Raw genomic sequence first — 12750 nt, forward strand, 5'->3', positions numbered from 1 at the left:
TTAAAAAAAAATTAATTTACTTGAAAGAGTGACTGAGAGGTAGAGACAGAAGGAGAGAGAGAGAGAGAGAGAGAGAGAGAGAGAGAGAGACTCTTCCATCTGCTGCTTTGTTCTCCAAATGGCTTCAAAAGCCAGGACTCACTGGATCAGACTGAAGCCAGGAGCCAGGAACTCCATCTGAGGTTTCCATATTGGTTTCAGGGACCCAACTACTTGATCCATTGTATGTTGCCTTCCAGGTGCACTAGCAGAGAGTTGATTGGAAGCAGAGTGGCCGAAACTCAAACTGGCAGTCTCATATGCGATGCTGGAATTGCAAGTGGCAACTTAACCCCTGTATGACAACACTTTCCAATGAGATCACATATTTTAATAAATATTGCAAAAACAGTTTTAAAAATGGAATACTTTATGCTGATTGCTATACAGCAAGCCATTGATAACCTTTCTGAATATCTTTATATATTTAATATACAATATTTTATGTATTAGTATCTGGGAAATTCAACAACCTTTCTTCTACACTTGATCTTAGCCAAAAGGCTGAGAAGCGATAACAACCTTTCTCCTAATGAGAATGTTTAGTACCTTGCGCAAGTATGTTTTATGTGTGTCATATCACATCTTATAAATAACAAATATAATTTAAAAAATGAAAATAATTTCCACAGGCAGTGGCTTATTAAGAGGCTAGCATCCTTCTCCCGTGAATTTGTAGTTGGGCTGAAGAGAGAGGTTGACATCCTATTGCTTCCTCCTGTAACTCCTTTCTCAGAGCCCCATTGAACATCCATTGGTATTTATATGCTGTGCTGTTTGGGAATCCTTGGTGTTCTCTAGTTTGGCAGTTTCCTTTTCTTCCTTATTTGTTAGGAAACTTTGTATTACAATCATGGAAGTCACTGTAGTTCTAATGGATAGTGTATGAAAATAATCAGAGTATATTTTGAACTTTATTTTAGTTTACTTTAGGTGTCTATGGATTTTTTGTTCTAAGAGTCCCTAGTGTTCTTATCAATGAGTATCAGCCATCAATGTGAGAATATCAATCAATCATCTTATGCCCCATTCTTAGCACTCAATCCCAGTGACAGCAACTGTAGCTGATACTGTCAGTTTGCTATTTATTCCTGCCTCATATATATTCTAGAACAGATATATGCATGTTAAATATATCCATGTAGTTTTGTCTTAAATTTGTGAATATTATCTAATGAGTGGGTTTTTTTTCTTTTTTTTTTTTTTTAAGTCACAAAGTTAGGACTCCAATACAAACAGTGGGCTAAAAGTAACACTTAAAAGTATTTTGCACTGTGGTGTAGCAGGTAAAGCCACTGCCTGCAGTACCGGCATCCCATATGAGTGCTGATTCAGGTCCTGGCTGTTCCTCTTCTGCTCCAGCTCTCTGCCATGGCCTGGGAAAGCAGTGGAGGATGGCCCAAGTCTTTGGGCCCCTTAACCCATGTGGGAGACCTGGCTCCTGGCTTCAGATTAGCACAGCTCCAGCCGCTGCGACTAACTGGGGAGTGAACCATCGGATGGAAGACCGCTCTCTGGGCTTCTCCTCTCTTTAAAAATTTTAATAAATCTTCTAGCATGTATTGATATTTTAAAAATAAATAGTATACAGTTATAGCATATAAGCATATATCATATGAATTTTCTCAAATATTTTCTAGTTTCCCAATAGAAAGAGATGAGAGGAATATGACTTTTAAAAATATTATATTTTATCTAGCATATTTAGTTAAAAATTCAAATTTGAAAATGAAGGAGCTAAGAAATGATAAATGTACTTTTCATTTTTTTCTTTTTAAATATTTTATTTATTTATTCGAAAGTCAGAGAGTTACACAGAGAGAAGAGAGGCAGAGAGAGAGAGGTCTTCCATCCGATGGTTCACTCTCCAATTGGCTGCAACTGCCGAAGCTGCGCCAATCCGAAGCCAGGAGCCATGAGCCAGGAGCCTGGAGCATCTTCCGGGTCTCCCATGCAGGTGCAGGGCTCAAAGACTTGGGCCATCTTCCACTGCTTTCCCAGGCCATACCAGAGAGCTGGATCTGAAGAGGAGCAGCCAGGACTAGAACCGGTGCCCATATGGGATGCCAGTACTTCAGGCCAGGGCTTTAACCCACCGTGCCACAGCCCCAGCCCTGATACTTTTCTATAAAATTATTTTTTGCTTTAATAAAGTAAAACTAGAGCTCTTATTTTTTTTTCTTTTCAGCTTTTTATTTCTCTTTTTGAAAGCTTTTATTTAATAAATATAAATTTCATAGTACAACTTTTGGAATACAGTGGTTCTTCCCCTCATACCTGCCCTCCCACTCCCACTCTCATCCCACCTCCTACTCCCTCTCCCATGTCATTCTTCATTAAGGTTCATATTAAGTATCTTTATATACAGAAGATCAACTCTATACTAAGTAAAGATTTCAACAGTTTGCACCCACACAGCCACACAAAGTACAAAGCACTGTTTAAAGACTAGTTTTACCATTAATTCTCATACAACTCATTAAGGACAGAAGTCCTACATGGGGAGTAAGTGCACAGCGACTCCTGTTGTTGATTTAACAATTGACACTCTTATTTATGACATCAGTGATCACCTGAGGCTCTTGCCATGAGCTGCCAAGGCTATGGAAGACTTTTGAGTCCATATTATTTAGACAGGACCAAAAGCAAAGTGGAAGTTCTCTCCTCCCTTCAGAGAAAGGTACCTCCTTCTGTGATGATCCCTTCTTTCCACTGGGATCTCACTCGCAGAGATCTTTCATGTAGGCCATTCTTTGCCACAGTATCTTGGCTTTGCATGCCTGAAATTCTATCATGGGCTTTTTAGCCAGATCCAAATGACTTAAGGGTTGTTTTGAGGCCAGAGGAGCACTTATTTTTAATTGTTTTCTTAATACAATAATCCCTCAAACCCGTGAGCAGCTCATTGTGTTAGATGGTTTACTTCCCAGTGAACTCACATTAATAACTAGCAAAGTTTTCATTCAATTTCCTGTTACAACTGTGAAATGAATGTATAAAAGTACAAAAACAAATCATTTCTCATAGCAGTACATTATATCTTGCGAAAACAAAGGCTGTGTTTAGGTGTGATTATAAAGAATATATTTTAATATTCTAGCAATCATTAAAATGCATTTTTAAAGAAAATCATTGAATTAAATTGTTCTGACTAGTGTTTTAAATCAATTTTATTCAGTTAAAATCTCACCTCACCAATATCATATCAGTGCTAATGGAAGAGATGAGTAGCAAACTACATCATCAGTATCAACTCCAGGAAGGTCAAGAGACCAACCTTGGATTAATATGAGGAGGCCTTCGCAACTTAAGAAAGTTGAGAAAACACGCAAGTTGTCTAACGGTTCTAACTGTGATGAAAATCATCCACCGAAGTGGGTATTATTGTAAATCTTTGTTTCCATGACAGATTTACATCTCCTTACCTCCATAAAATTCACCGTTAATGGCACAACACCTATTAAGCTGAGATATTTCTAGATGTAGTACGTCATGGTATTTTCCTGTACAGTTTACATTATTCTTGGCATTTCACTGCCTGTCTCATGAGATGGCCACGAAAGAAAATATAGTAACTTGCACTCACATCTCAAGGACAAAATGCCATGTCTTACCAGAGGAAATATTCAGAAAGTGAAAAGCAAATATTATGCATAATAAGGTTGAAAAATATGATATCTGAGAAATCTGGAGGCTTAGGGGAAAAAGTGTGCCTCATAGAATAGAATTTTAATACATTATCAAATTCCCAGTACTTAAATTTTTTCAAAAAGGAACAAATAAACATTTATAGAAACTCATTGTTAGAGCCGGGTAGGTACAGGAGAGGAAAATTTGATCTTTGGCATAAACCCAGTTTTTATGGTTGCATCTATAGGGAAGACCTGGGGTCTCAAAAATTTTTGTGTAAAAGTATTATGGCAATTTCTGAAAGCACAAGGTGAGCAGAATTTGTATAATAGAGGCAATTAAAATGTCCAGGCAATCCCTTGAGATGTGTTAGCACATTGAGAACATGGAATACTGAATAACTTAATTCTTATTCACATACAGCCAGAGAGGAAAATAATTTCAGCTCTTACCATATACTCTTCTAGTTTTCCCTTTTGACAGACAAATGAATAATAGTTACAAGCATGTATTAAACTTTTGACTCATTTTTATGAAGTTTTTGGCCATATAGTAGGGTAGAAAATTCTGTAAACTGATGCCACTGTATCTCATGTGGGTTTAAAGTACATATTTTTTTAACAGAAGATCAATTTAGTGTATATTAAGTAAAGATTTCAACAGTTTGCACCCACACAGAACATAAAGTGTAAAATACTGTTTGAACTAGTTATAGCATTAAATCACAATGTACAGCACATTAAGGACAGAGATCCTACATGAGGAGTCAGTGCACAGTGACTCCTGTTGTTGACTTAACAAATTGACACTCTTGTTTATTGCATCAGTAATCACCCTAGGTTCTTGTCATGAGTTGTCAAGGCTATGGAAGCCTTTTGAGTGGGAATAAGATAGGGGAGAGATGTACAATATGGGACATGCTCAATCGGGCTTGCCCCAAATGGTAGCGTTAGGAACATACCAGGGGATTCCAATTCAATGCCATCAAGGTGGCATGTACCAATGCCATCTCACTAGTCCAAGTGATCATTTTTTGTTCACAATTGATCATAATGATAGGACTAAGAGTCAAAGGGAGCACATAAACAAGACTAGTGTCTGAAAATACTAACAGATAAAATAAAAAAAAGGGGGGCCGGTGCCATGGCTCACTAGGCAAATCCTCTGTCTTGCGGTGCCGGCACACCAGGTTCTAGTCCCAGTCGGGGCGCTGGATTCTGTCCTGGTTGCCCCTCTTCCAGGCCAGCTCTCTGCTGTGGCCAGGGAGTGCAGTGGAGGATGGCCCAAGTGCTTGGGCCCTGCACCCCATGGGAGAACAGGATAAGTACCTGGCTCCTGCCTTCGGATCAGTGCGGTGTGCCGCCCGCAGCAGCCATTGAGGGGTGAACCAATGGCAAAGGAAGACCTTTCTCTCTGTCTCTCTCTCTCACTGTCCACTCTGCCTGTCAAAAAATAAAAATAAAAAAAATAAAAAAAAGGGAGAGAACGATCCAACATGGGAAGCGGGATACACAGCAGACTCATAGAAGGGCAAATGTCCTAAGCAGCACTCTGGCCTCAGAATCAGCCCTTAATGCATTCGGATCCTGCTGAAAAGCCCATTAGAGTATTTCAGGCATGGAAAGCCAAGACACTCTGGCAAAAAAAGAAAAGAAAAATGACCTAAATGAAAGATCTCTGTGAGTGAGATCCCAGTGGGAAGAACAGGTCGTCAAAGAAGGAGGTACCTTTCTCTGAAGGGAGGAGAAAACTTCTACTTTGACTATGACCTTGTCTAAAGTACATTTTACAAAACCAGATTCTGTCGTTCGACAACTGAAAGAGATTGGCGACATTATTCTCAAAGTTCTGATGTTATATATGAGGGAACTTCCAAATGACTAAACCAAGGCCATGTTATTAACTAAAGGTGAATTAGCTCTCAACAAACAAGCATTCTTTAGCACTCCAGGGAACCTTTCCGTGAACCCAGATACAGTACACTCATTTTTTTTTCTTCTCATGGAACTAGTTTTACGTAACATCATATAGTAGGAAAACTCATTCTTTAGTCTTTTCTCACTTTAATTCTGGCAAAGGAGAAGGGATATGTAAATTACTGAGATTTTAAAGAGAAGTTGTGCTTCTTTTGTATGTAGTATATATTGCTGCTTGATCCATTTCTTTACTTGCAGCAACATCTCTTTCTTTTTATATTAGCAATAAAGGGCTCTGTGAGAAAGACTCATGTGCAACAATATGGTCATTACACAACACTTTGGATGTATGGTGTTTATTGGTGCTACAAACTATTGGAAATAGCCATATACATCTTCTGGAAGAGCCCTCTCATAATGGCTAATAATGGTTTCACATAATAGAAACTCAGAAAATATTTTTGATTTGATTTTTTTCTTTTCAGGTAATTATTGTGAGCCTATTGCTGAGATAATCTAGTCTGGAACAAGAATGGCCTGAAAAAATTAGTATACTGCAAAGCTCAACATGCATCATTTGTTTATAGGTTTTTATATAAAAGGATTTTCTTGAGGCTGGGCTGTACAGTACTCTATCACTACAGAACAGAGGAGGAAAATTCTTAACTCCTAGCAAGCATCATGAGTGCATCTTTCAGACTTACATAAAAGTGCAAGTGTGTTCAGGTCCACATGACAACATTTCTCAGCTGCCAGCTAAGTCACATCAAACTCATTGTACAGATATGTTTTGGATCTCATAGACAGAACAATAGTTATTGACTGAATGTTTATACCCAAATTCATATGTTGACTCCCCAGCTCCTAAAGTGATTATATTTGGAGACTTTAATCTTACAGAGGTAATTAAAGTTAAATGAGATCCCAAAGGTGGATCCTGATCCCAGAGAATTGGTGATCATATAAGAAAAGAGAACAGAGAGCTTATTTTCTCTCTTCATCATGTGAGAACAGAGGAAGTGGCAGGTTCCAAACCAGTAAGAGCACCTCCATCAGTAACTGACTCTGTTTGACCTCGATCTTAGACTTCTGGCCTCTAGAAGATAAATTGCTCTTGTTTAAGCCACTCACCCAATCTATGGTGCTTTATTATGACAGCAAGAGCTAATTAATGCAACTGCAATTTAGAATAAAGGTATCATTGGTCAACAAACAAAGCCAATTTTGTTTATATTTAAAACATTTAAAAAATTACATTTTTCCCTCTATCTCTTGATTCTTAATAACTAAGAGATCAAAACATACTTGGGAAATTAAAAATAATTACACACATCAGTTTGTAAAAGTAAATAAATTGCAATCTTTCCAATAACCCAATTCCTTTGTAAACCAACTGAAAGTGTGCATAAAGTTCAGTTATGTAAGGACCAATGTGTCATGTGAGTTCTATTATCTTAACTCAGTTTTGTTTTACTTTTGCCCTCTGGACCAGGCACATCATCCAAAAAGGCTCCACTAACAGTTACTGCTTCTGGGAGCCCTTCAGAAACTACAATGCTGGGTTTCTCCAAGATGAGAAACTATGTTTTCATAGCAGAAAACACTAATTTAAGTTGGAAATATGTTAGAAATGTCATTTCCTTTGCAACCCAAACAAATTAACAGTAAGGGAAATATCACTTAGTAGAATTCAGAGCTTGTTATGAAATTTTGAACAGTTTAGAATTTGGCAAAATCTAAAATATTGCTTGGCATTTATACTTTGGAATGAGTATTTTAGGAGTTCAAATTAAACTTGTTGATAGATACATGCTGAAAATGTGGTAATTTAGTGTTGTTTCTGTCTCTTACTGTAAGGGCTGTCCTATGAACTAGGCATTTGTTCTACATATAATATACTAATTTACACTATCACGCAGATTAAAGATTTATGATTACTATCTTTTGCATTTAAAATTTTTCTTAAATTTTAACTAATACATAATATTGTTTATATTTATGGGGTGCATATGATGTCTTCATTTTGTTTACATTGTGTTTTCAAATCATGGTAAGCACATCTATCTTCTCAAATATTTTTCTTTTCTTTATGGTGGAAACATTAAAAATTCTCTCTTAGCTTTTTAAAAAACTATGCAAAACATTATTATTATCTATAGTCACACTAGTGTGCAATGAGACACCAGAGCTAGTCTCTCCTATCTTACTATAACTTAGTACCCATTAATAGAACTACTCAAATCTCTCCTTAGCCCTTATTAAATCATAATTCTCTCAACTCATATGAAATCAACTTTTGGATTACATATATGAGTGAGATCATGCAATATTTATCTTTCTGTGCCTGATTTATTTCAATTACCATAATGATCTTCAGTTCTATCTATGTTGTTATAAATGATGAGATTTCATCCCTTTATATGGTTAAGTAGTAGTCTACTGTGCATATAAACCAAATTTTCTTTATTCGTTCATCAGTTAATGAGCATGTAGGTTGTTTCCCTATCTTCACTATTGTGAATAGTGCTGCAATGAACATTGGAGTGCAGGGGTCTCCTCAACCTACTGATTTCATTGCCTTTGGATACATACACCTAGCATTGGAATTGCTGCATCACATGGTAGTTCTCTAAAAGTTTTTGAGGAAGTTCTATATTGTTTTCCACAATGATGATACTAATTTACATTGCTGTCAATGTTCAAAGGTTGACTTTTCTACACAGCCTTATCAGCACTTGTTTTCTTTGGTCTTTTTCATAATAGTCATTCTAATTGGTATGAAGTAATATCTCATTGTGGTTTTTATCTGCATCTCTTTGGTAATTAGTACTATGGAGAATTTTTAAAAATATTTATGTATTTGAAAAGCAGAGAGAGAGAGAGAGAGAGAATTTCCTTCTGTTGGTTATTGAACTCCCCAAATTGTTATAACAGCTGGGGCATGACAAGGCTGAATTTGGGAGCCAGAAACTCCATCTGGGTCTTCCATATGGGTGGTAGGGACACAAACAATTGGGCCATCATTTGATGCCTTTGCAAGTTCATTAGCAGGAAGCTGAATTAAAAGCACAGAAGCTGGGATTTTGATGTGAGATACTGGCAGTCCAAGGGGTGATTTAACCCATTGCACAATGAGACCCGAAACATTTTTCTCATGTACTGGTTTTCTATTTGAATGTTTTCCTTTGAAACATGTCTATTTAGGTCTATTGCTCATTTAAACTTTTTTTTGCCATTGAGTTATTTTAATTCCTTATGTATTTTGATTATTCATACCTTGGCAAGATGTGTAATTGCCAATTGTTTCATCCTGTTCTATAGGTTTTCTGTTCACTATGTTGATTATATCCTTTTCTATTCAAAAGTCCTTAATTTGATGAAGTTCTATTTGTGTACTTTTGAATTTGTTTTCTGTGGTTTTGGGGTCTAACCCAAACTAGTTGCCTAGTCTGCTATCCTAAAATGTTTCCTGTGTATTTTCTTCTAGTGGTTCATACTTTCAGTACTTGCATCTAGGTCTTTAATCCATTTTGAGTTGATTTTTGTACATGGTGAGATAAGTGGATCCAGTTACATTCTTCTGCATGTGGGTAACACTTTTCTCAGAATTATTTACTGAAAAGATTGTCTTTTCTTCAATTCATGTTCTTAGCAACTGATAGGTTTAAGAGTAAAAGGGATCACATAAACAAGACTAGTGCCTGCAAATCTAACTGATAGAATCAAAAAAAGGGAGAGAACGATCCAACATGGGAAGCAGGATACACAGCAGACTCATAGAAGGGCAGATGTCCTAAATACCACTCTGGTCTCAGAATCAGCCCTTAAGACTTTCGGCTCTGGCTGAAGAGTACATGAGAGTATTTTAGGCATGGAAAGCCAAGACACTCTGGCAAAAGAAAAAAAAAAAAAACACCTAAATGAAAGAAAGATCTCTGTTAGTGAGATCCCAGTGGAAAGAATGGGCCATCAAAGAAGGAGGTACCTTTCTCTGAAGGGAGGAGAGAACTTCCACTTTGACTATGACCTTGTCTAAATAAGATTGGGGTTGGCGAACTCAAAAGGCTTCCATAGTCTTGGGAAGTTATGACAAGAGCCTGGGGAGATTACTGACGCCATAAACAAGAGTGTCAATTTGTTAAGTCAACAACAGGAGTCCCTGTGCACTTACTCCTCATGTAGGATCTCTGTCCTTAATGTGTTGTTCAATGTGAATTAATGCTATAACTGGTACTTAAACAGTATTTTATGCTTTATGTTCTGTGTGGGTACAAACTGTTGAAATCTCTACTTAATATATACTAAATTGATCTTCTGTATATAAAGATAATGGAAAATGAATCTTGATGTGAATGGAATTGGAGAGGGAGCAGGAGATGGGAGGCTTGCGGGTGGTAGGGAAGTTATTTGGTGGAAAAAGCCATTGTAGTCCATAAACTGTACTTTGGAAATTTCTATTTGCTAAATAAAAGTTAAAAAAATAAAATTAACTGATTGTGGATGCATGGATTTAATTTCTGACTATGGTTTTATTGCATTGTTTTTATGCCAATATCATGACATTTTAATTACTCTATTTATAGAATATTTTAATATTTTAAAGCTCAGAATCCAAATTTCTCCTTTTTTTTGTTTTATTTTTTGTTTTCTCTCAAGTAGACTTTGGTTATTTGATTTATTTTGATTTCTAAGCAAACTCCAGGATTTTCCTAGTTCTGTGAAGTATCTCATTGCTATTTTTTTTAAAAAGACTGTATTAAATCTGCAGATCATTTTGGGTTATGTGAAAATATTAATAATACTGCCCTTCTGTCTGAATTAGTTGTTTATTGTTGCATGTGAAGTGATTCTGTTTCTATGTCTATTAACATTCTCTTTATATATTTGAGTGCTACACTGTTGGATGTATGTATATTTATGTGTAATTTCTTTTTGCTGAATTGACTCATTATATCTAGTGACTTTTTTTTTCAACTTTGCATTTAAGTTTATTTAATATGATTTAACTATGGCTCTTTCTGTTTTGTTTTGGATTCCAAGTACGTGGAATATCTTATTCTATTTCTTCAATTTCAGTCTATGTGTGTCTTTAAGAGATGAAGTGAATTTTTTATAAGTAGCGTATCATTGAGTCTTTTTTAAAGTTATTTTTGTCCTTTTAATTGGTGAATTCACTCATTTGCATTTAAGGTAGTTGTTGATAGGTAAGTTCTTATTACTATCATTTTATTTTTTTTCTAGCTTTCTTTCTCTTTTTCTCCTACAGATTTCCTTTGGATTGAGTAATTTTTGTATAGTAGTGTGTTTAAATTTCTTATTTTTGGTTTATCTGTTATGGATTTTTGCATTGTGGTTACATTGAGGTTTACAAAAGCATCTTCTGGTTATAGCAAGTGATTTTGAAATAATAGCAATGTATTATTGAACATACACATAGGGAAAAAAAGCAAAAACAGCAAAGAGATAAAAAGTAATTTTAAGAAACTCTAACTTGCTTTCCATTCCTCTTATTTTGAACTTATGTGTTATTATGTATCTTTATATATATTCTACCCAAACATATTAATGTAGCTATTATAATTTCTAATTATTTTGCATTTAATCTACCTTCTTAATATATGAATGGTTTAAAGACCATGTTTAAAATAATAATGCATTCTTTTTTATTTTATTTAAGAAATACAAACTTCATGCATTTAATATATACATATCTGGGAACATGATGATTCTTCCCCCTCCCTCCCTCCCCCCCCATACTCCCATCCTTCTTCCTCCTCCCACTCCCTTTCCCATTCTTATTTTTTACAAAGATCTGTTTTCAGTTAATTTTATACTCATAAGATTAGCCATACAAGAAGTAGAGGGTTCACTAAATAGTAGGAAGAAAAGAGAATAAAAAAAAGCAAAAACAAACAAGAAAAACATTGTTTCTCAGTTGTCAGGAAAAGGGCTGTTCAAAATCATCTAAACTCAATGTGTCAGTTTTGCTCCTATAGTTTACCTTTTATGTACTCTATTAGTTACCACAGATCAGAGAGAGCATATGTTATTTGTCTTTTTGTGACTGGCTTATTTCAGTAAGTAAAATGGTTTCTAGTTACATCCATATTATAGCAAATGATAGGATTTCATTTTTTTTTACCACTGTGTAGTATTCCATAGTGTATATATATCATAATTACTTTATCTAGTCTTCAGACGATGGACATCTGGGTTGATTTTTTTATTTAATATTTATTTATTTATTTGAAAGGCATAGTTACAGAGAGGCAGAGGCAGAGACAAAGAGATCTTCCATTAGCCAGTTCACTCCCCAGATGGATGCAATGATAGCAGTTGAGCCGATCTGAAGCTAGGAGTCAGAGCTTCCTCTAGGTCTCCCACATGGGTGCAGGGCTGAAAGGAGTTGGACCATCTTCTTCTGCTTTCCCGGGACATAGCAGAGAGCTGGACTGGAAGTGGAGCAGCTGGAACTGGAACTGGTGCCCATATGAGATGCCAGCACTGCAGACAACCAACCCCCTGGGTTGGTTTCATGTCTTAGCTATTGTAAATTGAGCTGAAATGAACATATGGGTACAGATAATTCTTTCATATGCTGATTTCATTTCCTTTGGACAAATTCCCAGGAGAGGGATGGCTAGAACATATGGTATATCTATATTAAGTTCTCTGAGGTTTCTCCATAATGTCTTCTACAGTGGCTGTACCAGTTTACATTCCAACAGTGGATTAGGGTACAGTTTTCCCCACATCCTTGCCAGCATTCGTAGTTTGTTGATTTTCTTATGACAGCCATTCTAACGGGAGTGAGGTAAACCTCATTGTGGTTTTGATTTGCATTTCCCTGGTGGCTAGTGATTCTGAGCATATTTTCATGTGTCTGTTGGCCATTTGGATTTCCTCTTTTGAAAAATATCTGCTTAAGTCCTTTGCCCATTTCTTAACTGGGTTATTTGTTTTGTAGTTGTTGAGTTTCTTGAGCTCTTTATAGATTCTGGAAATTAATCCTTTATTAGTTGTACAGTTTTCAAATGTTTTCTCCCATTCTGTTGGTTGCCTCTTCACCTTGCTGTGTTTCTTTTGAAGTGAAGAGCTTTTCAATTTGATGTAAGCTCATTTGTTAATTTTGGCTTTGATTGCACGTGTTTCTGCGATCTTTTCC

The 12750-nt window shown here is 36.1% G+C and overlaps 1 pseudogene; it reads right to left on the reverse strand.

Annotated features, from left to right (window-relative positions):
- Nucleotides 1–374: 374 nt before the first annotated feature.
- LOC127483010 (U2 spliceosomal RNA) lies at nt 375–555 on the reverse strand (annotated as a pseudogene).
- Between the last annotated feature and the right edge of the window lie 12195 nt (nt 556–12750).

Source organism: Oryctolagus cuniculus, chromosome 4 (genome assembly GCF_051225735.1).
Source record: "Oryctolagus cuniculus isolate XC-2025 breed Fujian yellow rabbit chromosome 4, ASM5122573v1, whole genome shotgun sequence".
In the NCBI taxonomy this organism is placed as follows: Eukaryota; Metazoa; Chordata; class Mammalia; order Lagomorpha; family Leporidae; genus Oryctolagus; species Oryctolagus cuniculus.